General features: G+C 45.0%; 1 protein-coding gene across 2 annotated transcripts in view; it reads right to left on the reverse strand.

Moving 5' to 3' along the window:
* RNFT2 (ring finger protein, transmembrane 2) overlaps positions 1-24,823 on the reverse strand; it is a 101,796-nt gene that overhangs the window by 30,878 nt on the left and 46,095 nt on the right. The window lies entirely within an intron of this gene.

Genomic DNA, 24,823 nt, shown 5'->3' on the forward strand with positions numbered 1-24,823 from the left:
TACATTGTGGAGAGAGGGATGGGTGATGTTGGACGGGGCTGGGGATACATTGTGGAGAGGGATGGGTGATGCTGGGCGTAGATGGGGATACATTGTGGAGAGGGATAGGTGATGCTGGGCGTGGATGGGGATACATTGTGAAGAGAGGGATGGGTGATGCTGGGCGTGGGTGGGGATACATTGTGGAGAGAGGGATGGGTGATGTTGGACGGGGCTGGGGATACATTGTGGAGAGGGATGGGTGATGCTGGGCGTGGATGGGGATACATTGTGGAGAGGGATAGGTGATGCTGGGCGTGGATGGGGATACATTGTGAAGAGAGGGATGGGTGATGCTGGGCGTGGGTGGGGATACATTGTGGAGAGAGGGATGGGTGATGTTGGACGGGGCTGGGGATACATTGTGGAGAGGGATAGGTGATGCTGGGCATGGATGGGGATACATTGTGGAGAGGGATGGGTGATGCTGGGCGTGGATGGGGATACATTGTGGAGAGGGATGGGTGATGCTGGGCGGGGATACATTGTGGAGAGGGATGGGTGATGCTGGGCGGGGATGGGGATACATTGTGGAGAGGGATGGGTGATGCTGGGCGGGGATGGGGATGCATAGTGGAGAGGGATGGGTGATGGTGGGCGTGGATGGGGATACATTGTGGAGAGAGGGATGGAGTAGATGCTGGGTAGGGATGAAGATGATGGAGTTGCATTGTGAAAATGAATGAGGATGAGAGTTACATAGTGAGGAGGCTCTCCACAATGTAACTCATCTCCACCCAGAGTCATCCTCATCCATTTTCACAATGCAACTCCATCATGCCAGCTTGGCAGCCTCAGGTGTCCCAAGGAGAAGGATATTAAATAAAGCCCAAAATATAAAGCACAGGGGCACAGCAGCACACACTAACTTTTTGTGATTTACCTTCCATACTGCTCTCTTGTATCTGCATGCACCTGACGCTGATGAACTGACCACACCCCCTGCCCGTGTCCATGGCCAATCAGAATGCAAACTAACCTAGCTGCAGCAGGAAGGAAGTGGAGCGAGTGCTAGCCTCGATCACCTCCAGGGGGGAGGGGGTGCTAGTGAAAGGCGGCAAGGGCTCAAACTTGTAAGCTCCCTTCTCCTTCTCTATAGAGGGCAGCGGAGGGGTGCTAGTGAAAGGCAGCGGAGGCTTCTCTTTCCTTCTCTATAGAGGGCCAGCGGCTGTGCAGATGACAGTTTCATTTCATGTGCTGCTGAAGGGGGAGCGGGACGGGCCCCTTAGGACGCTCCGGCTCCTTACAAAAGTGCTGCCTGTACCCCATGATGGCGGCCCTAGTTATCGGTGCAGGAGTACAAAAATGCTCTGATACCTGAAACCGATACCTTTGTGGAGCAATTTGAGCCCTATACAAAATGAAGAGGCTCAAATACTGCAAAGAATCGCATGTGATTTGAACAGGAATGCAGTGCAATTCCTACCCAAATTGCATGTGGTTTTCCCAACCGCTCTAGTGTGAACCCAGGCTTTTCTTAGTGACTTCAGTCTGGGTTTACACAGGAGAGGTGTGGGAAACCACATGCGATTCGGACAAGAATCACATGCGATTCTTTGCAGTGTTATTCAAGCCCATTCATTTTGTATGGTCAAAAATCGCACCGCAAAGGTATCGGTAATCGGTACTCGAGCACAAGTATCAGTACTCGTACTTACTGATAATAAAACAGTATCGGTGCAACCCTATTTTTAACTACAGGTAAGCTTATAATAAAGCTTACCTGTAGTTAAATGAATATCTCCTAAACTTGGCAGCTGGCGACGACACTGGCACATGCGCTCTGAAGGAGCAGCATATCCATGCAATTCCTTAAGAGTGCTGTGCCGCGGCCATGACATCATCGTGGCTCTGCCATTGAAGCTGCTGGTGCCCGTGAACCAGGAAGGAAGACCGGGTAAGGATGGAAGTCCTGACAGTGGTGACAGCGCACTGCTGCAGGGCTTCGTTCTAAGGCAAGTGTTTCATAATGGGCTAATATGTGATGCACCTGGGTGAGAATGTACAATGTAGCAGACTTCGAACAGGCAGGTAAGTTTGTTTTATCGCAAAAGAGACTTAAGGGGTTGTAAAGGTAATTTTATTTTTTTTTTAAAATAACAAACATGTTATACTTACCTTCACTGTGCAGCTCGTTCTGCACAGAGTGGCCCCGAACCTGCTCTTCTGGGGTCCCTCGGCGGCTGTTTCAGCTCCTCCCCGCAAGAAATAACCACCTTAATGCGAGCTCCCGCATGGTGGTTAGTTGTTGCGGGCGCGCTCCCGTGATACAGCCGGCGGCTATAGCCGCTCGCTGTATCACTCGGCCCCGCCCCCCGGCGCGCCGCGTCATCGGATGTGATTGACAGCAGCGCGAGCCAATGGCTGCGCTGCTTTCAATCCATCCACTGCAGCCAATCAGCGACCAGGCTGAGCTGCAATAGAGATGACGAGAACGAGCAGCGGAGATTCGAGGCGTCAGGTAAGTAAAACGGGGGGGCTGGGGGCGGCGGTATTGTCAAAAGTTTTTTCACCTTAATGCATATAATGCATTAAGGTGAAAAAATTTTTACCTTTACAACCCCTTTAGCATATCTCTTCTGCAATAAAGAGACTGCCTCCTTGCAAATTTTTACATTTTAACTTTAGTTCCAGAAAATATTCACAAAGATCGTTTTACTTGTGGAATGAACTTTAAAGAGCACCTGTGTGTATGGACATTAAAGCGGAGCGCCGCCCAAAAGGGGGAAGCTCTTCTTGTTTGCCCCCCTGGTTTTTACAGGTACCCGCTTCCACTTACGGCTGATCTCACCGCCACAAAGTCACCCAGAAGTTCGGCCCGCCCCCTCCTCCTTCCCCTGCCTCCGGGACATTCACGAATCGCAGTGCACTTCGTACATGCACAGTAGGGAACCGCCTGTGAAGCCAGGCTCAGGAGGGAGCTTGCAGGTGTTCCACCATAGGAAGCTGCTTCCTATAGTGGTGCACCGAGAAGAGTAGGACCACCGATGGGTTACCCAAGGAGAGGTTTAGGGCTTCTCTGTGCAAAACCACTGCACAGGGTCAGTAAGTATAACATAACATGTTTATCTAAAAAAAATAAATAAATAAAAAAATTAAAATGTAAGCTTTACAACCGCTTTAACATTTGTAAATGCATAAAATACGCTAGTCTCTCAACGCAGGATTTAGCCATTTTTTTATGTCCCAAAACACACCTCTAGAATATGGAGTTAAAGTATAACTAAAACTTTCTTTTTACTTTTGGATAGTGTGGAGAGGGATTAGAATATCTGTCTGGTATTTATTGTTGTCTTTGCCCCTGTTATGTAGATTCACTCTCTCTAATCGTTATGTATACTAGTATAAAAAAATAAATAAATAACAATTTTGCTCTTAGTTTTACTTTAAACATATGCTGCAACTTATTATACGGAGAAAGACTACTTTTAGGAAAAGCAGGCACATTCTACGAAATTCTGTAACAGGAACATAAAAGCCCATAGCAATCATAAGGACTTGATCAGTCATTAACATAACTAAACTGCCAACAGCTGATTATTAGTTCCTAAGGGTTAGATCACATCGGTATCTGCATAATGTTGGGTACAGTGCTTTGTCCTTAATAAATTCAAGGACAGATTCATCATGTTCAAGATACGAGAGGAGCAAAACACATTGTCAATTAGAACATTAATAGGGTTCTTCATAACAAAGAAGCAACATGAGTATTCTTACAGTTATTAGTGCCTGGAAGACAGTGGAACACAAACAATCTGAGATGCTCATGTGCACACAGGGTGGAAGGAGGTATACTGAGGGCACAAGAAGGGCGCAACAGCATTGTGCGTTATAAAAATATATATTAAATACCCAATATACTCACAAAGCCAGTTGGGTATCGGGCTTAGATACAGAAAAGCAAAACAAACTTCAACAAGAGACTCAAACCACAACTCTAGATGTGCATCTGCAACACTACAAAGCAGAACCAGATGTTAATGCGTTTCGGAGCTTCTTCTGAAGCCCCTCGAAATGTGTTAGCGTCCTGTTCTTGCACAAGTTAACCTCCAGTTTTATTTTTGAATAATGGCCCTTTCACATTGACACATTTTTTCTGCATCTTTACCTTGCAAGAAAAACGCAAGAAAAATGTTTCCCTTTAAAGCCTACAGGACGATTCACACCACTGTGCTATGGGTGCGGGCGCGTTTTAAAAAGTCCTGCATGCTACATCTTTGGTGCAAGTTTCAAAACCACACCAAAAACAGAGCTCAACAAATCAATGGAAAACGCAGCAAAAACCCAATTTTCACAGGTGCAGGCAACCAAAAAATGCTCCAGAAATGCATGGCAAACGCATTTGAAACACAGCAAGATGGCGACAAAAATGCATATGTGTTTTTACCACAATTTTGCTACAGAGCAGTGGGAAAGTACCCCAATACAACACGCAGACCGTTAACCAGTTTTCACCCACCAACTGACAAATGACGGTGGGGTGATGCGGCTCTCGTTCCGGGACCCTGTCATATGACAGCGTCCCAATCACAAGCGGTCACATGTAAACACGGAAATGCCGGTAATCGGCGCTCCTCGCCTCACACTGACAGAGCGTGTGGTGAGGAGAGCCAATCAGCGGCATCTCCTCGCAGGGGGCAACAAAACATGTAATCAGGGCACTGATCATCAGTGCCCTGATTACAATATAGCACCCCAATACAACACATAGACCCTTAACCAGTTGCCGCCCGCACACTGTCAAATGACGGTGGGGCGGATCGGCTCTCGTTCTGGGACGCAGTCATATGACAGCGTCTCAGAAGGGCCGCTCTTGCGCGCCCATGGGGTGCTGCCTCATCAATGCCCATAAGTGCCACCTCATCAATGCCCACCAGTTCAGCCAATCAGTGCCCATAAGTGCCACCTCATCAGCGCACATCAGTGAAGGAGAAAAATTACTTAGTTAAGAAATTTACTGAAAGAAACTAAGTAAAAAAAAAATTTCAAAATTTTTGGTCATTTTTCCTAAAAATAAAAAACCCAGCAGTGATTAAATACCACCAAAAGAAAGCTCTTTTTGTGTGAAGAAAATGATACAAATTTCATCTGGGCACAGTATAGCATGACCGCGCAATTGTCATTTAAAGTGCAACGGCGCTGAAAGCTGAAAATGGCCTGGGCAGGAAGTGCCCTGTAGGCAAGTGTTTTTTTCTTTTTTTTTTTTTAATACAAAGCAACCTGCAAGACAAAGGCATAATGTGCATCGCATACTAGCTCATTATGAAATATTTACCTTAGAACAAAGCTGTTACAGCAGTCCCAGCACACCCGCTGTGACTGGCGACATGTCTCCTGGAGTTATTTCCGGGTTCGTGGACTCCGGCACTGTGATTGGCCGGAGCCACAATGACGTTACTCCCGTGGGTGCCGCCGGTCACGGCACAGCTATTGAAGAAACGGCACGAGCGAGCCATTTCTTCAGTGTGCATGTGCCGATGCACATGCGGATACAGTGAATATCCCCTAAACGGTGCAAGTTTAGGAGATATTCACGGTACCTACAGGTAAGCCTTATTATAGGCTTACCTGTATGTAACAGTGGCAGTAAAGGGTTTACAACCACTTTAATCATATAAGCATGCACGTCCATGTCTTGAGGGAAAGACTGACTAGGTTGTGTTTAAAAGATGATTATTCTTCTGAGTAGTCCTAAGTAACCCCTGAAGTTCTATTACTCCCATTGACAGCCATTCATCACATACTTGCAACGATTCATAATTTAATGTGTACAGTACCTCGAGAGATGATACAACCGTGATGTCTTGTACACTGTAGCAGCTGGCTGCACTGCACAAGAGATGTGTGCATATTTTCAGATCCAGGATGAGTTTACAATAAGGTTATTTATATAAGTATACAAAGATTTCCAAAAACTCCACTGCCTAATGCAACCCCAGGAAATCCATCAAAGAATACTGAACTGCTGAGAGTTAATATTACCTCCCATCGTAGTAGCTCAGTCCTGCGCAGATTTCATCTTAAAAAGACAAATCTGTCATGCGAGACAAAGCCTTGGTGGGAATCTGGGGTGTCTTTTTTTCCTATCATCCACAAGCAAGTTGACAAGGATTAATGACTGCTCCCATTTGTAGGTAGAACTGGTGGAGGGGGCTTGTGGAGCAACTCTCAACCTTTTCCGATGAAGCAATTTATCTCAGGGGAGATCATTTCTGTCTGTTCAGCTACAGCATATTAATTTTGTCCATAAACAAGAAAAGATGCTAAAGAGAAAGGGGGGGGGCATAGTTTGGAACAGGGCCAGGGACAAATGAAGACCTGCTTGCATTGTATTCCTTATGAGCCAAAGTTAATTGATCTGCCAGTGGCGCTTCTCTGCCAATGATAAGCTGGGAATATCCAACCAATGAAAACTGATAAACAGCAAACTTCACAGGGGCTAATCCTACTTACAAGTTCTACTTCTTTCAGGAAGCATAAAACAATGCAGAGTATAGTACAACAGCTTGAGATATCAAATACAACATACGCACTCTCTTTTCAAAACTGGTACGTTTAAGAAAATAAACAGAAGCAATGCCATAAACTGAACAGCAACTGCTCTAAAATCTGAAATTTACAATAATCTTCTGTGTAATCCACCCTGGCCAGCATAAATAACAGGGGCTCATTCAGACGTGTGGCAGCGGTTGACAAGCGGCTGGGATATGTTGCCTCTTTACCACTTGCTTTAATCCTCAAAATGCCGAACCACTGTGTATTGTAACCATGTGTATTGCACAGCCCCATTGTTAGGCTAGGTGCACACCTATGTGTATTGCGATTGATGCGTTTTTTTTTTTCTGGTGTGTTTTGCGTTTCTAAACACACCGTTTTCATGCATTTTTAATAGGTTTTTGATGCGTTTTTCGTTTTCTAGGGAGTTTGTTGTTGGGGGCGTGTTTGTTGTCATGCAGGTGAAAAATGCAAAATGCAGAGGCTACATTGAAGTCTATGGAAGCAAAAACGCAAACTGCCGCGAAAAAACACAACCGCTAAAAATGCACAGATGTGAACAGGACCCATAGGAAATCATGTTAAATGGACTGCAGCGCATTTCTGCAAACCGTAAAATGTACCGCAAAACGATTGGGTGTGAACCTAGCCTTAAGACATATTTGGTGGCGTCACTGTCTGATGAATGCAACAGGGAGTTTAATTTTTGCCACAGCATTTGTACAGTTCTGAGTGGCTGTCCTTGTATAGGTGGGCGGTTGGGGGGGTGGGGAGAGAACTAATAAAGTTATAAACTTTTTATACACTATATTATGCTCTGAAACTGTACCATGACATAACATTTATGTAGTTTGTAATCTATCACTTAAAGCAGTATAAAGCACAAAACCAAAAAATGTTATATATTGCAGGTTAATAATCCCTAAATGTGGTGGCTGCATTGATTTTCTTTATTTAGCATTTTTTTCCCCTTGTTTCACCTGGTCTCCACTCTGGATGGAGTAGTAATGGAGACACCTTTGGACAGCAGCACTGACAATCCAGGGGGGAGGGTAGTGTTAGATGCACTAACAGATTTAGGTAAACTTGCCTATAAACAAATAAATGCTGAATTCCAGGTAACATGTTTAAACAGTTACAGGAAAATCTTTTTTTTTTCCTTTTGGGATAAAGGTTTTACATAAATAAATAATCGCTGATCACTGCTCACTGCAACCACTGCTGTCAGTATAAGGCTCCATGTAGCAGCTAAACTTGAGTTTAGGAGCTTTTGGTGTTTTTTTTTGCCAAAGCTCCTAAACTCAACTCCATAAAAGGCTAGGTGTCCATGTAAAAATAGGCTTTTGCCAGAGTTTAGGAGCTGCTGTTGTTTGGGGAGGTTCAACCTCCTCTAACCTCTCTCTCTTGAATGCGGAAGAATCGCGTTCAGGTTAGGAACATTTTGACCGCCGGCCGCCAAACGTGCAAAATCGCGGTAACCTCCACATTTGGTGGACAGCTTGGTCTGCTAAAGGAAGTTGAAAAAGAATAAAAACTTACTTTCCAGATTAACTAGTATAATATAAAGGCAAAAGGCATCTAAGATTTGGTAAGCTGCAATATAATACATTTTGTTTTGGCGTTTTATAGCACTATAAGCACTACTACAGTTTGGTGTTTATTTTTATTTTTTGCAGGCTGCCGGTTTTCTTGTACAAGAAGTGACTCCTACATGTGTGTTAAGGTGCTGCATACACTCCCCCGCTCCTTTCCCGGCCATGTGTCCAGGATGTACCTGGACATACCTGGATTGGTAAAACATCTGTTCGTCCCTTATGTGATAGCAGAAGGCAGGGGACAGTTTCTCAGGGATCTATTAGAAACTTAAAGCGGAGCTCCACCCAAAAGGGGAAGTTCCGCTTTAAGGACTCCTCCCCAGCTCCTGTTAATGAAATGGAGATTTTGGGGAGGGGGGGAGCGGGTATGGGATTTTGACAAGTACCTGCTCCTACTTCTGTGCCAGTCGCCTTAGGCGATCGGAAGCGGAAGTTCTCCTTTCTAAAGCCTTCTGGGACACATGACAGGTGCCAGAAGACTTCAGGACCAGTCGCAGAGCACAGCGCCGCTCGCGCATGCGCAGTGCACACCCAGCTGTGAAGCTGCAAACTGTTACAGCCGGGTGCCCATAGTGATGATGCTGGCACTGCTGAGGGAGGACACTGTGAAAACGGCTGGGGTGAGTGCACCACTAGCTCGTGGGACAGGTGAGTGGCTGTCAGTAGCTACTTTTTTTGTAATTAGGGGGTTAATATGGCGCACAATGGATGTAGCCAGGTACACATAACTATAAAGTCAGGGGGGTTAGATGGGTATAGGGTTTCTGGGAGGGGGAACTTGGTGGTAAATGTTTAAAGTTTCACAACAAGTTCAGGTTTTAGTCCATGTAAAGATATAAAGAATGCTGAGTATGTAGAAGGCAGCCAGTTTGTAAAAGCTAGAAGGAGCTCTGAAACAATACAAGAGAGAGAAGGATGGTGCCCTCTAAATGCAGCATGTATGATAAAGGTTTTATTACAATGGATAAAAAACACTCACATTTAGGTTGATAAAAGCCCGCCTTACCCTGTTCCCGGAGGATCCACAACCGACGTCCAAGCCGCCCAGAGGCTCTGAGTACCCACAGCACCACTGGAAAGCTACCAGGACACAGGACACAGGATCCATATCCCAGGATCCCCTCCACTGGCCCGTGAAACCCACATCCCTGGGGAACACGCAAATTAACTTATTCTATATGCTGGCTTTTATCAACCTAAATGTGAGTGTTTTTTATCCATGGTAATAAAACCTTTATCATACATGCTGCATTTAGAGGGCGCTGTCCTTCTCTCTCTTGCTACTTTTTTTGTAGTATGCTGACTTTTAATAAACACAAAAAATTAGTGGAACTTAGCTTTAATATTACTTCTGCACTATGTTGAAGCTGATGGAGTACCGACTGTTTTCAAACAGCTTCTTCCCTTGCCAGAGCAGATTGGGCTTTATAGCTCTGAACCTGGATGTGTTCAGAGTTGAGCATTTCATAACTCCCAAGGAAGTGGTCTGTTCTGGTTGGCGAAGAAGATGAATGAGTGCAATCAGTGCTCAATCAGCTATAACAGTGCAGAGGTGATATTAGGGGTCTAATAGACCCCAGAATTCTAGTTAACCACTTCAGCCCTGGAAGGATTTACCCCCTTTATGACCAGGCCATTTGTTGCGATACGGCACTGCGCTGCTTTAAGTGACAATTGCGTGGTCGTGCGACTATGTACCCAAACAAAATTGAGGTCCTTTTTTTCCCCCACAAAAAGAGCTTTCTTTTAGTGGTTTTTGATCACCTCTATGGTTTTTATTTTTGCGCTATAAAACAAAAAAAGAGACAATTTTGAGAAAAAAATAAATATTTTTTACTTTTTGCTATAATAAATATCCCAAAAAAATAAAAAAAATACATTTCTTCCTCAGTTTAGGCCAATATGTTTTCTTCTACATATTTTTGGTAAAAAAGTAAAAAAATAGCAATAAGCGTATATTGATTGTTTTCCGCAAAAGTTATAGCGTCTACAAAATACGTGATATATTTTTGGCATTTTTATTATATTGGCGGTGATCAGCGATTTTTAGCAGGACTGCGACATTGCGGCGGACAGATCAGACACTTTTTTGTGACCAGTGACATTATTACAGTGATCAGAGCTAAAAATAGCCACTGATCACTGTATAAATGACATTGGCAGGGAAGGGGTTAACTCTAGGGGGCGATCAAGGGGCAAGTGTTCCCTAGGGAGGTGTTTCTAACTGTGGGGGGGGGGGGGATTGTACTGATTAGAGGAGAGAGATCGCTGTTCCTGATCACTAGGAACAGATGATCTCTCTCTACTTCCCTGACAGAACGGGGATCTGTTTGTTTACATTCTGGCTCTCTGTGGAGCGATCTCGGGTGGCCTGAGGACATTGCGGCCGCCAGCCACGCGCATGGGCTCAGGCGGCGCGCCTGCTATAGCCATTAGAGAGACCGCTGTACCGGTACAGCGATTTGCGCAGCCGAGCCAACCTGCTGCAGCATAACTGCGGCGGCTAGTCGGCAAGCGGTTAAAGTCTCTCTGCACTCTATCACAGGAGGCTTGTATGCCATAGCAATGTCATAGCAATAAAGAAAAATAAATAAATAAAAAACAATATTTTTAATTTTTTTAAGTACTCATTCCCACATGCATATGAATGCAAATGTATATTTCGGGGGCACATGCATATAAAATGACAACTGCATTACACATACTAAGTATCATCACATATAATGGAGTGAAAGCAATAATTAAAGAGCCTCCATTCACTGTTTACTCTAAATTGCATTCTTTGCAAGTTTTTAAAGCGTAGTCTATGAACAATTTGCAGTATTGTCGCTTTTCAATGTTTTACAGGCTTGCACACTTTTGGGACCTGACATATTTGGTAAATAGTTACTTAATGCAATCTTTTTTTATTATTTTACCAAAAAGGGGTATTATACTGCGTTTGTGTGCACTAAAAATATTCTTATAAATAATAATGTGTGCTGGTGTCTTATAATGTAAAACAAAATAATACAGCGCTAGCAATGGAACAACACTCCAAAAATATATATGTGCATGAGAAAAAAAAAAACAAAAACACTGTGAACATAAATAATTGCCACCTATTGCATGAATGCTAGGCTCAAATATGTGACATAGAAATAAATATACTGGCAAGACATGCTGACATGATGTCTTTGATGACGCCCTGGAGGGGCGAAACGCGTTGATGCAATATCCAGCTCATGTTCTAGCCAGTGACGCTGTTTCCTGTCTACCGTGGAACGCACGCTATTAGCGGCGATCGCGGAAGTTTCTGAATACCTGTTTTGCAAGCCTGATCTTGTGAGTAGCGCTGTTATGAGCATTTGAATTATTTCTCCACAGTGCTTCACCATATAATCATCTTTTGTTTTTGGGTGGAATATGATGTCCTGCACTTCCAAGCACGTATCCCACTGACCATGATCCAGGGTCCATCCCATTTGCCTTTTTGAACTGCAACATATCAGGTGACTGATTGCCATTATAGGCTGAAGGGTTGATATCCCACCATTGCTGACCAGCGGGATTGTTTTTAGGAATTTGCACAGTATTCTAGTGTGTTTATTTATTGTCACTTTGTTTGTGCTGGCATTATGTCTTTTTAGATTTCATCTTGCCAGTATATTTATTTCTATGTCACATATTTGAGTCCAGCATTCATGCAATAGGTGGCAATTATTTATGTTCATTAATATAGTGTTTTTTTTTGTTTTTTTTTTCATAATAATTTTTATTAACAGAAGCATTTAAATAACAACTTGTACAGAAATAAGGGTATTTTACATTCCTTTTAGACACATTATTCTGGGTTACATATATATTGCATAAATATAGACAGGTAAATGTATGGTCAAGTTTTCAGTTGTTGTTTGTTAAGTTCGGATGGTGCTGAACGTAACCTCTTGTATGATACTCAAAGGAGTTTAAATACCCTCCTTTGAGAAGATAGGGAATGTGTTTAGGAAGCAAGATAAAGAACCGGAAAAGGGAGCAAAGAAAAAACCAAAGAGCGGGATCGAGAGTGGGAGAGGGGGAAAAGGGAGGAGAAAGAATGACTGGGGGAAAAAAAGAGAACAAAAGTATCAGAAAAAGTAGACGTTAAGGAGTTGGGGGTGTGGGGACAGGGAGAGGGATGATTAGTTAGGAAGGGGGGGGATAATGGGGTTAAAGGGAGAAAAGGGGGGGGCAGTGCAGTAACGAAAAGTACGCTCTATCCAATCTCCCCCGTGCGGGACCCCCCCCCCCCCGCCCGACGTGTCTTAAGCTGTAGTAATTTTATTTTATTTATTTATTTATTTAACCCCTTGAGGAGTCAGTCATGGTTGTTCAAGATCTGTATGTTCTGTAACGCTGGGTTGATTTGAAGTAAGTCCAACAAGCCCATGTGGTCGTGAACTTTTGAATACGTTCTTGAGAAATATGTATCAGCTCCTCCATCTCCTCTATCTTGGAAATCCTCCGGAACCATTCCCCAATTGTGGGGGCGGAGGTGGATCGCCAATGTGTTGGTATACAGAGCCTAGCCGCATTCACCAAATGCATAGCCAATGATTTGTAATACTCACTTTTGGTCAGGTGGGTATGGTGTAGGAGGTATTGGGCAGGTGAGAAGGCTAAAGAATATGTTGTGATATGTGAGATAAGGTTATGCACTTCCTTCCAAAATGGTTGTATGGAATCACAATCCCACCATATATGTAGCATGGTACCTTTAGCTTTTCCGCATCTCCAGCAAGTATCTGGGACGGTTGGGGAGAATTTATGTAGGAGTGATGGGGTCCTATATCAGCGTGTTTGAATTTTATATCCATTTTCCTGAATGGCAACATTAGGGGAGCCCTTGTGTATATATTCATTGATACGCGTCCAGTCTTCTTCTGTAAAGGTCGTCTGGAGGTCCACTTCCCATGCTGTATGCACTGAGTCAGGAGTGTAAGTGGCATCTTCTAAAAGTGTATTGTACATGTGGGAAATTAGGTGTCTCTGTGGGGAGGTACGGGTGCATAATTCCTCAAAGGAAGTTAGTTGTCTAGTCCAAATTGGTGTTGTGCCCCGAGTGGAAAGGAAATGTTGAATCTGTCTATATGTCCAAAAGGGAAAGGACTTGAGCAGGGATAAGTCAACTAGGTTCTCATATGTTCCAGGGGTTTTGCCATCATAGAACTGATACGCTAACATTTTGTCATATGGCCATGTTTGGTCAAGGAAAGAAAGTGATAGCCCCGGTGTGAAACCATGGTTCCCCCTCAAAGGAGTTAATGGGCCCGGTACAGAAGATATTGAGGAAATTTTGATTGCTCGTCTGAAAGTACTCAGCGACGCAGATATAAAAGGGTGTGCTAATGTCTTCTGTGGAACTTGTCCTGGCAAAATCCAGGGTAGAGATTCCAGTGGGAGTTGAGAGAATGATTTCTCTAAGGTGACCCAAGTCTTATCCGGCTCATGAACGTTCCAGTCCACAAGCCGGGCAAGATGACTCACCAGGAAGTATTTATGGAGGACTGGGAGCCCGATACCTCCTTTAAGCTTTGGCCGCGTAAGCCGGGTGAATTTAATGCGTGGAGGGGAGCCTTTCCATAGAAACAAAGTGCACTGTACGCAGCAAAAAAAGAGGCTGGAAGATTGATAGGTAGACATTGGATGAAATATAGGAATCGCGGTAGGGTTATCATTTTTAGAAGGGCGGAGCGACCAAACCAAGAAATATTAAGAGTCCCCCATTCTTTTAAGTCATGTTGAGCTTTTTTTTAAAACCTGGAGGAAATTAGTCCTGTATAGGTCTTCCAGTTTGTTAGTAATTTGAACACCTAAGTAGGTTATTGATCGTTGACTCCACTGAAAAGGAAAGGAGGATTGACAACGTTCAAGCTCCTTCGGTGTGAGCGTGACATTTAGGGCTTGTGATTTTGCGTAGTTAATCTTAAAATGTGATAAATTCCCAAAATGTGCAATATCTTTGAGCAAGTTAGGTATAGAAGAGATTGGAGAGGACAAGGAAAGCAGAATGTCATCCGCAAAAGCTGAGACTTTGTATTCCTTTCCTTTGATTGTAAGACCTGTAATGTCAGAGTTATCCCTTAATCTGTTAAGGAGGGGTTCCAAAGATAGCACGAAAATTAAAGGTGAAAGGGGACAACCTTGACGCATGCCGTTTCTTATAGGGAAGTCGTTCGACAGGTGGCCATTTACTCTTACAGCTGCGCTCGGGTTAGAGTACAGCGCTGAAATGTGGGATAACATACGATGGTGGAGGCCGATCTTCTTCAGGACCTCACCCATATAGTCCCAGGCCACTCTGTTGAACGCCTTCTCAGCATCCAATGACAGAAAGAAACCGCACGTTTTTGTGGTCGTGAGCCAATGGTGTAGGTTTAAGGCTCTGATGGTGTTGTCCCTGGCCTCATGTCCAGGAACAAAACCAACCTGGTCTAATTAGATTAGTCTTGGAAGGAGAGTGGACATTCTGTTAGCTAAAATTTTGGCGTAGATCTTGATGTCCACGTTTAGTAATGAAATTGGTCTGTAATTTTGTATTTGTGTGGTGTCCTTTCCCTCCTTAGGGATTACTGTGACGTGCGCCTCCAACATGCGCCCCATATTCGTTGTAGGATCCGCTAGCGAGTTAAAGTTTGTTAACATTTTGGGGACTAAAGTCTGGGCGAAGCACTTGTAATATTGCAGAGTGAACCCCTCTGGGCCCGGGCTTTTACCCGTTTTCATCTGTTTTAAGGCGGCTTGTAATTCCTCTGTGGAAAGGGGTTGTTCTAATTCTTCTGCTTGTGTTTGTGAGAGTGGTTTTGGGCTATATTGGGTCAAGAAGTTTTGTATTTCTTCCGCTCTGCGTAACGCTTGGTCAGAATTTGAATTAGGGGAGTCTAAATTGTATAGGTTTTTGTAGTATTGTTCAAAAGCCCGGGCTATGTTTTCATTTTTAGATAGCAGAGTGCCCTGTTGGGTTCTTATGTGGTGAATCGTGTTAAATGGTCTGGAGGCTCGTACCGCCCTGGCTAGTAATTTACCGCACTTGTTGCCTTGTTCGTAAAAGACTCGTTGGTGAAGGACATACCTGCGTCTAGCACGTTTACCTAATTCTTCCGGGAGCGTTGCACGAAGATGCGTCAACTCCTGCAGGGTCTGCTGTGACTGGGACTTTTTGTGTGTGGCCTCCAACCGTCTGATGTTGGTGACCAGTTTGTCTATGGTGACCTGATGGGTCCTTTTTACTTTACTTTACTTTACTGCCTGGGCTATCAATTCTCCTCTGATCACACATTTGTGAGCTTCCCACAGAATAGTGGGAGATATGTCTGGGGTAAAGTTCTCCTTGAAGTAAGTATTTATACTAGCTGTCAGGTGTGTGGTGAACTCGTCATCTTTTAATAGGGAGGAATTAAGTCTCCAGGTTTTTGTTTTTGGGGTTGAATCCGGGAAGGTCAATGTAACTGATATAGGGTGGTGGTCGGAAAGGTACATGGGGTCAATCGCGGCGTGCGTAAGATAGGTTAGGTCAGGCTGGGAGAGAAAAAGATAGTCCAGTCCTGAGTATTTTTGAAAGGGGGCGGAGTAAAAGGTGTAGTCCTTTACGGAAGGGTACAGCGTGCGCCATGTGTCATGCAACTCCAGGGCTTGGAGCTGTAATTTAATTTGTCTTAGGGCCCGGAAAGGTAGCGCTGAGGTGCTGAGGAAGTATCTAGGTCTGGGTTGAGGGGTACATTGAAATCACCTCCCAAAAGAACTATCCCTTCCTTAAAGGAGAGCAAGAGATCGCTCACTTTCCTAAAAAATGACACCTGATGTTCATTTGGGGCATATATGTTTGCCAATGTGATCGGCCTAGGTACCCTTAATGAATGCAAATCTCCCCTCAGGATCTAACAAGGAGTCTGCGCACTTAAATGGGGCATGTTTAGAGACGAGTATGGAGACCCCTTTGGTCTTTGGAGAAGGGTTCGTAGAATGGAAAGCAGTCTGGAATATATGGTTGGTCATTTTTGGTATGGAATTGGATCGAAAGTGGGTTCCTGCAGGAAGATAAATTGAGCTTTTTGTTTGGTGAGAGAGGATAGGACCTGCGAACGCTTTTCAGGCACATTTAGGCCTTTTGCGTTAAGAGAGACACATTTCAGTGATAGAGGAGCGTGAGAGGGCATTTTTGCTACGTAGAAAATAAGTGGGTTCCGGTGCAAAGTTCGATGCCCGGGTATTTATCTCCTCTGATAATAATATATAGTGGGTTTTTTTCTCATGCACATAATAGGATTTTTTAAAACAGCTTACCTGTAAAATCCTTTTCTTTCGAAGGACATCACGGGACACAGAGCCACAGTAATTACTGATGGGTTATATAGGTATCACTGGTGATTGGACACTGGCACACCCTATCAGGAAGTTCAACCCCCTATATAATCCCTCCCCCTTGCAGGGATACCTCAGTTTTGTAGCCAAGCAATATAGTGTATTAAAAGAGGGGCGGGACCTCTGTGTCCCGTGATGTCCTTCGAAAGAAAAGGATTTTACAGGTAAGCTGTTTTAAAAAATCCTATTTTCTTTCTCGAACATCATGGGACACAGAGCCCCAGTAATTACTGATGGGATGTCCCAGAGCAATGCTACCTGAGGGGGGGGGGAACCACAACCAAGTAGGGTGCAATCAGACCTGAGGACCCTGTACCGCTGCCTGCAGCACACTACGCCCAAAGGCGATATCCTCATGCCTTCTCACATCCACCTGATAGAATCTGGTGAATGTATGAACTGAAGACCAGGTTGCGGCCTTGCAGATTTGAGCCATAGAGGCCTGGTGATGCACTGCCCAAGAAGCACCAATAGCCCTTGTGGAATGTGCCCTGATCTGAAACGGAGGAATCTTCTGTTTCAAACCGTAAGCTTGAATGATCAACTGTCGAATCCATTTAGAAATGGTAGCTTTTGACGCTGCCTGTCCTCTATTGGGACCCTCTGGCAGCACAAACAAAACATCCGTCCTACGGATCTAAGCAGTTGCCCCTAGATAGGCCTTAACTGCTCTTACTACATCCAACGAATGTAGAGATCTCTCTTCCGGAGAACAGGGATCTGGAAAAAAGGAAGGTAGAACAATGTCTTGGTTTAAATGAAAATCAGAAACCACCTTCGGTAAAAAACTAGGATGAGGGCGTAGTACCACTCTATCCTTGTGTATAATCAAATAAGGCTCCTTACAGGAAAGAGCTGCTAATTCTGATACTCTTCTAGCAGAAGAGATGGCCACCAGAAAAATTAATTTCCTTGTCAACAAGACCAAAGGAATCTGACTTATTGGTTCAAAAGGCTGTTTCTGTAACACAGTCAGGACCAAGTTCAAGTCCCAGGAGTTTAGGGGCGCTTTAACCGGAGGATTAAGACGCATCACCCCCTGCATAAAGTTTCGGACCAAAGAATGCGAAGCAAGTGGCCACTGAAATAATACTGATAAAGCAGAGACCTGGCCCTTGATGGTACTCAAGGCCAGCTTCATCTCTAATCCTAATTGTAGAAAATCAAGAATTCTACCTATGACATATTTCCTGGGATGCCAACCTCTGGATTCACACCAGGTTATATAAGCTTTCCAGACTCTATGATAAATCATCCTGGAAGCTGGCTTCCTTGCATTAATCAAGGTAGATATGACAGGACCTGACAGCCCACAACTCTTCAGAACGTGGGTCTCAATAGCCAAACCGTCAAATTTAGCGTTTGTAAGGCAGGATGGAACACTGGACCTTGAGATAACAGGTCTGGGTGTACCGGTAGTGTCCACGGGGAACCTACTGTCATCCTTACTATTTCTGCATACCAAGTCCTTCTGGGCCAAGCGGGGGCCACCAGAAGTACCGACTTCCTTTCCTGCCTGATCCTGCGAAGGAGTCGTGGTAGTAGCAGAATAGGCGGGAATGCGTAAATCAGTGAGAACCGATGCCACGGAATCACTAACGCATCCGTCCCGCATGCAAGAGGATCTTTTGTCCTTGCCACAAATCTGTCTATCTTTTTGTTGAATCGGGATGCAAAGAGATCTACATCTGGAACCCCCCATCTTTGGCATATGGCCCAAAAGACGTCAGGATGCAGAGACCATTCCCCTGGAAGTAACTGCTGGCGACTTAGATAGTCCGCCTGCCAATTCTCTATTCCCGGGATGAAAACTGCCGATATGCATGGCACATGCATCTCTGCCCAGACTAAGATCTGGTTCACCTCTTTTTGAGCAGCTCGGCTCCGGGTGCCTCCCTGATGATTGACATAAGCCACTGCTGTGGCATTGTCGGACTGGATCCTGACCGGACAACCCTGTAGCCTGATAGTCCAGGCCTTTAGAGCTAGATGTATCGCCCGGATCTCCAGAATGTTGATGGGTAAGGTCCTCTCTGTCTTGGACCATACCCCTTGGACCGCAGCCTGTTCCAGAACTGCTCCCCAACCTGACAGACTGGCATCTGTTGTTACCACCGTCCAGGTAACCGGTAGAAAGGATTTCCCCTTCTGCAGGTTTTCAGGTATGAGCCACCAATTGAGGCTCTGACGCACCGCATGCGACAGGTGCATCGGAAAGTCTAATGCCTGAACTTTCCTGTTCCAGGTCGATAGAATACTGTGTTGCAGCATTCTTGAGTGAAACTGAGCATAGGGAACTGCATCGAATGAAGACACCATCTTCCCTAGTAGCCTCATACAAAGGCGGACTGAGGGACCCTTCTTGGTCCTTACTGTCAGAATCAGCTCTCTCAAAGCAGTGATCTTTGCCTAGGGTAGAAATATTTTCTCCTGGCCTGTATCTATAATCAGACCTAAATACTCCAGTCTTCTTACTGGTTTTAGGAAAGGCTTTTCTAAGTTGAGGATCCAACCCAGGTGTTCTAGATACCTGACTGTGGTCCTCAAGTTTCCATTCAAAGAGGCTACCGACCGGTCTATCAAGAGCAGGTCGTCTAGGTATGCTATGACAGCTATACCCTGAGCCCTTAATCTGGCCAGAGGAGGAGCCAAGATCTTTGTGAACACTCGAGGTGCAGTGGCTATCCCGAAAGGCAGAGCCACAAACTGGAAATGGCGCCCTCCTACCTCGAAGCGCAGAAACTTCTGATGAGCAGGAAAAATGAATACATGCAGATATGCATCTCTGATGTCTATTGATGCCAGAAATTCTCCTCCCTGCAGGGTGGGAACTACTGTTCGAATTGATTCCATGCGGAAGGATTGAATCCTTAGGAATCGGTTCAGATCCCTTAAGTCCAGAATGGGCCTGACATCCCCATTTGGCTTTTGGACCGTAAAAAGGTTGGAATAAAAGCCCAATCCCTGGTCCTTTGCGGGAACTATCATAATGACCTCCTGCGACAAAAGTCGCTCTAACGCTAGAAGGAGCGACTGCTTTTTCTCTGGGTCTCTGGGAACACTTGATCTGAGGAACCGAGGAGAGGGGAATTCCTGAAACTCCAGCTTGTACCCTAAGGTTACCGTGGAGATTACCCATCTGTCCTGGAAGTCCTCCTGTCAGAGCTCTGAGAACTGTCGCAGTCTTCCCCCCACTCGAGTGAGCGGGGGCGCCCCCTCATGCAGAGGTCTTAGTGTTTTACCTAGTAGGCTTCTTTCCCCAGGACTTCTTTTGTCCCTGGGGTTGACTCTTGTCTCTGGACCCCGATGGAGGCGGCCGTCGAGACTGCCTGGAGGCTGAAGCCCCCGGCGCTGGGGAAAGAGTCCATTTGAAAGAGGGACGCTTACTCTTCTTCTTGACAGGTAAGAGAGTGCTTTTCCCACAAGAGATTCTCTTGATATAGTTATCCAAGTCCTCTCCAAACAACCTTGCACCACGAAATGGAAACTCAGCCAGTAGCTTCTTACATGGTGCTTCGGCTGACCAATTTTTCAACCATAGGATTCTACGTATATGCACCAACCCCAGTGAAAGACGGGAGGTTTGCACGATAGAATCTCTAATGGCGTCAACCACAAAGCATAAGGCCGCTGGAAGGTTAGCAAACCCCTGGGCCTGCTGTTCAGGTAATACTTTGATGACCTGCTTAACATGGTCTCTTAAGTATTGACAGACTCCAGTCGCTGCTACTGCAGGTTGGGCCACTGATCCTGCTAAGGAGAAAACATCCTTCAATAGGGATTCCATCCTTTTATCTACAGGATCCCTGAGCATCTGAGCATTGTCTACAGGACAAGTCAGGATATTATTTACGGAGGAAATGGCGGCATCAATAGCCTGTATTCCCCACATTTTAATAAACTTTTCTTCCATCGGATAAGGTGTTGAAAACTTTCTCGGCGGAAAAAACGTTTGTCTGGGTGATCCCACTCAGAATAAATGAGCATTTCAAGTAAAGTATGAACAGGAAAAGCATGTGCTGCTTGGAAAGGTTTCAGTGACCCCAAAGCAGAAGAGGATTCTTTAGCAGTTTCAGGTATGGGCAACTTAAATGTGGAGCGGACCAATCCAGTAAGGATCTGCACTAAGACTTTCTCCTCTTGGGAAGTCGCAGAGAGTCCCTCTCCACCTGATTCCTCCGAAGAGGAATCATCCGTCCCATCCCGATCCTCTGAAAGGGATTCATCTCCTTTATCCCAGAGCTCCTCTGTTTGAGGGTCTTGGGGAACAGAGGAAGGCCTAGTGCGTTTTCTTCTACTGAGTGAAGACGTAATCACGGCCATTAATCTTTCCTCTAGACCATTAATGGTGGAGGAAAAAACCTCTTGTGTAATATATACAGGGGCTGAAGCGCCAGAAGCAGGTGTAGCCCCTGACCCCGATGGCTCTCCCTGGCTAGCCGTCCCTGGCCCATCTTTAGGGGGGGAGGATGCTGCCAACAGGGGGCCCTCAGAACCTGAACGAGATCCCCTAGTTTCTCTGGTTCCTGGGGTGCTTGAACCTCTTCTACCCATAGTGCAAAGCAACAAGGTGTGAGGTATACAAATGAACACTGCCCGCTGAGCGATGTAGTCTGGCTAAAAGCCTTGCTACCCAATGCTCAGTCTGGTGTTACTTCAGTAAATGCTGCCTAGGAGAATGCCTGTGTCCCACCTTACATGCAACCGTCAGCTCTGTGTCTCTCAGAAGTCTGTGTGCACCTGTACAGAGTGCCTTTAATAGCCTGCAGCTGGCCTGAGAGGGAGTCTAAGCACCTGTGCTGACGTCCCGCCCCCTCCTCTACCGCCCCCCCCTCGAGTTTTGAAAAAAACGAGCGCTTCCCGCGCTGGCCGACTCTCCTGTCATGCTTCTGGAGAAAGGCTGGGGATGGGGGGGGGGGGGAGAGGCTGGTAACAAGATCTGCCTGAACGGCTATCTTCAGAGATGGTGGCCATTAGGCCGCAGAGCCCGGGTGGTATAACCACTTTCTAGACCCCTGTGGCCCCTCTCTAGCCTGGGGGGGGAACATTCAAACATGAGAATCCCCCCTCCCATCTTACCTTGCAGCCGGCTTGAGACGCTGAGACATAAAAAGCGATGAACAAACACTGAGACAGACAGTCGGCATGTGCAGGTTTGTGCTCTTGGCAGCCCCCGGTGGTCACAATAGGCATAGCATGCATTTACCTTAAAGGAGAAAAGCCACTAGAACTCAAAAAATTTGTGGAATCTCCTCTTACCTTATCCAGCTGCAGGGTGCTGTTTACACAGACCAAATCTTCACCTCTCACGGTGGGCTCCGTTTGAAAAAACCGTCAGAGACTGGGGCCCCCTACGAATAGGGGGATCCAACAGTTCTGGGACCGTAAAGCACCTCGCCAGAAATTAGGAAGTTTAAAGCCATTTTCTGATCTGCGGGGTCCAGCTCTCTAAAAAGAGAAGCATTACGGGTAAAACCTCGTTTCTTTGGACACGAGGCCCGGGTACCATTCAATTCGGCCATGAAAAGACACTTTGAATGGATCCGGTTCGCCTGGCTTGCCCCAGTACAGGATCTTAGGATATTCCCTTTGGAGCTCAGCACAGGACATCTTTACACGTCCATCACCTAAGACACTGGCGTAAAAACTGAGGTATCCCTGCAAGGGGGAGGGATTATATAGGGGGTTGAACTTCCTGATAGGGTGTGCCAGTGTCCAATCACCAGTGATACCTATATAACCCATCAGTAATTACTGGGGCTCTGTGTCCCGTGATGTTCGAGAAAGAAATATATTTTTGGAGTGTTGTTCCATTGCCAGCGCTGTATTATTTTGTTTCACACATCTAAAGTTTTAGCACTTTTTCACAGCAGCGGCAACACACATTTTTTCTTTATATTTATTTAGTTGCTAGCACTGCATTAATTGTTTATTGTATGTCAGGTGCCTTATAATGTCGTGCCTCCATCCCTTATTTGCATGTACAAAGAGCTAAAAACATTTTCCATGGGGTTTTAAATGCGGTACAAAATTTGCGTAAAAAGATATATTGAGTAATAGATGAAAATCTTATACATAAGAACATTTTTAAAATATTATTATTATTATTATTATTATTATACAGGATTTATATAGCGCCAACAGTTTGCACAGCGCTTTACAACATGGGGCAGACAGTACACTTACAATACAAATCAATACAGGAGGGATCAGAGGGCCCTGCTCATTAGAGCTTACAATCTAGAAGGGAGGGTCAAGTGGAGACAAAAGGTAATAACTGTGGGGGATGAGCTGATGGGAAAAAAAAAAAGTACAGTTGTTAGGTGTGGGTAGGATAGGCTTCTCTGAAGAGAAGGGTTTTCAGGGATCTTCTGAAAGCTAATAAAGTAGGAGATAAGCGGACAGATTGGGGTAAGGAGTTCCATAGGATTGGAGAGGCTTTGGAAAAGGCCTGGAGGCGAGCATGGGAGGAGGTGACAAGGGAGCTAGAGAGCAGGAGGTCTTGAGAGGAACGAAGAGAGCGAGTAGGTTGGTATTTAGAGACTAAGCAAGTGATGTAGCTGGGGGCGAAATTGTGGATGGCTTTGTACGTAGTTGTTAGAATTTTGAATTTAATTCTTTGGCCGAGCGGAAGCCAGTGGAGGGATTGACATAGAGGAGTGGCAGACACAGAGCGACTGGTAAGGTGGATGAGTCTGGCAGCGGCATTCATAATGGTTTGAAGAGGTGATAGACTATGTAGAGGTAAGCCAATGAGAAGGGAGTTGCAGTAGTCAAGGCGAGAGATGACCAGCGAGTTAATTAAGAGCTTTGTTGTGTCATTGGTTAGAAAGGGGCGTATTTTGGAGATGTTGCGGAGGTTGAGGCGGCAGGATTTGGACAGTGATTGGATGTGTTGCTTGAAGGAGAGTTCAGAGTCTAGGACTACACCTAGAACCTTGGCATGTGGGGATGGGCTTATAGTTGTGCCATCGATTTTGACAGAGAGATCAGGGGAAGAGGCATAGGGGGGAGGGAAAATTAGAAGTTCGGTTTTGGATAGATTGAGTTTAAGGAAGTGGTGAGACATCCAGACTGATATATCTGAGAGTAAATTACTGATACGTGAGGAGACAGAGGGAGTGAGCTGAGGGGTAGAGAAATAGATTTGGGTGTCATCAGCGTAGAGGTGGTATTGGAAGCCATGGGAGGCTATCAGTTGACCCAGGGAGGCAGTGTAGATTGAAAATAGTAGAGGTCCAAGAACAGAACCCTGAGGGACCCCAACAGAGAAAGGAAGAGGAGAGGAGGAAGTAGAGTTATAAGAAACGCTAAAGGTGCGGTTGGATAAGTAGGAAGAGAACCAGCGAAGTGTACAGTCACGGAGACCAAAGGCGTGTAGTTTTTTGAGGAGGAGGGGGTGGTCAACCGTATCAAAGGCAGCAGAGAGGTCCAGGAGTAGGAGTACAAAACCACATCTTCCACCGTTAACTGAAATTGGGATCCGCTTGCTGTCTCTGTGTGTATGTGTTGGTGATTTGTAAATAGCAAGGTGATTTGTAAAGACTACTGTGTATCTGCATACAGGCAACATAGTATTTATACAATGATACATATACAAGTTACACTCTTCCATGTGTTTCACAAAACATAATGGTGGGTACATCCTTCCTGACAATCTCACTTCTTCAGGAGCAGATGCCCATTGTAAAACAAATCAGCGATATAGAGCAATCTAAGATAACACCTCTAAATGGAAACCACCACCAGGTGTCTGGCTCGGGAGTTGTGGGGGGGAAGATATGGCACCCCAATAGGAAACAGAGGAGCAGTACCAAGTGCTAACGTGTGAGTGAGCAATCATCCCAGACATGACTCCAGGTCCATGAGTGAAAAACAGAATGGAGGAGTGACATTATAAGGCACCAGCACACATTAATAAGAATAATTTTAGTACACACACACACCCACAGACACACACAGTATAATACCCCTCTTTTTGGTAAAAAAAAAGCTGCCTACATGCCGATACATGGTAGTGTTTACAAATCAGCTTGCTGATTTAAAAATGTTCTTATGTAAAAGATTTTCATCTATTGCTAAATAAATCTTTTTTACGCAAATGTTGCACCTCATTTAAAGTCCCATGGAAAATGTTTTTAGTTCTTTGAATATTCTAGAATTATTCTGAGCGTATTTTTTACTGAAAATGAAAAAAAAAAAACCCCAAAAAAAACCTTGTATAGTCTCTCCTTTGAAGTATTCTTCCCCCAGCACACTTTACGGTTTGTAATTGCATTGACTCAGTTTGGTGCAACCCCGGTTATGTAAACAGA

Source organism: Aquarana catesbeiana, linkage group LG01 (assembly GCF_042186555.1).
Source record: "Aquarana catesbeiana isolate 2022-GZ linkage group LG01, ASM4218655v1, whole genome shotgun sequence".
NCBI lineage: Eukaryota > Metazoa > Chordata > Amphibia > Anura > Ranidae > Aquarana > Aquarana catesbeiana.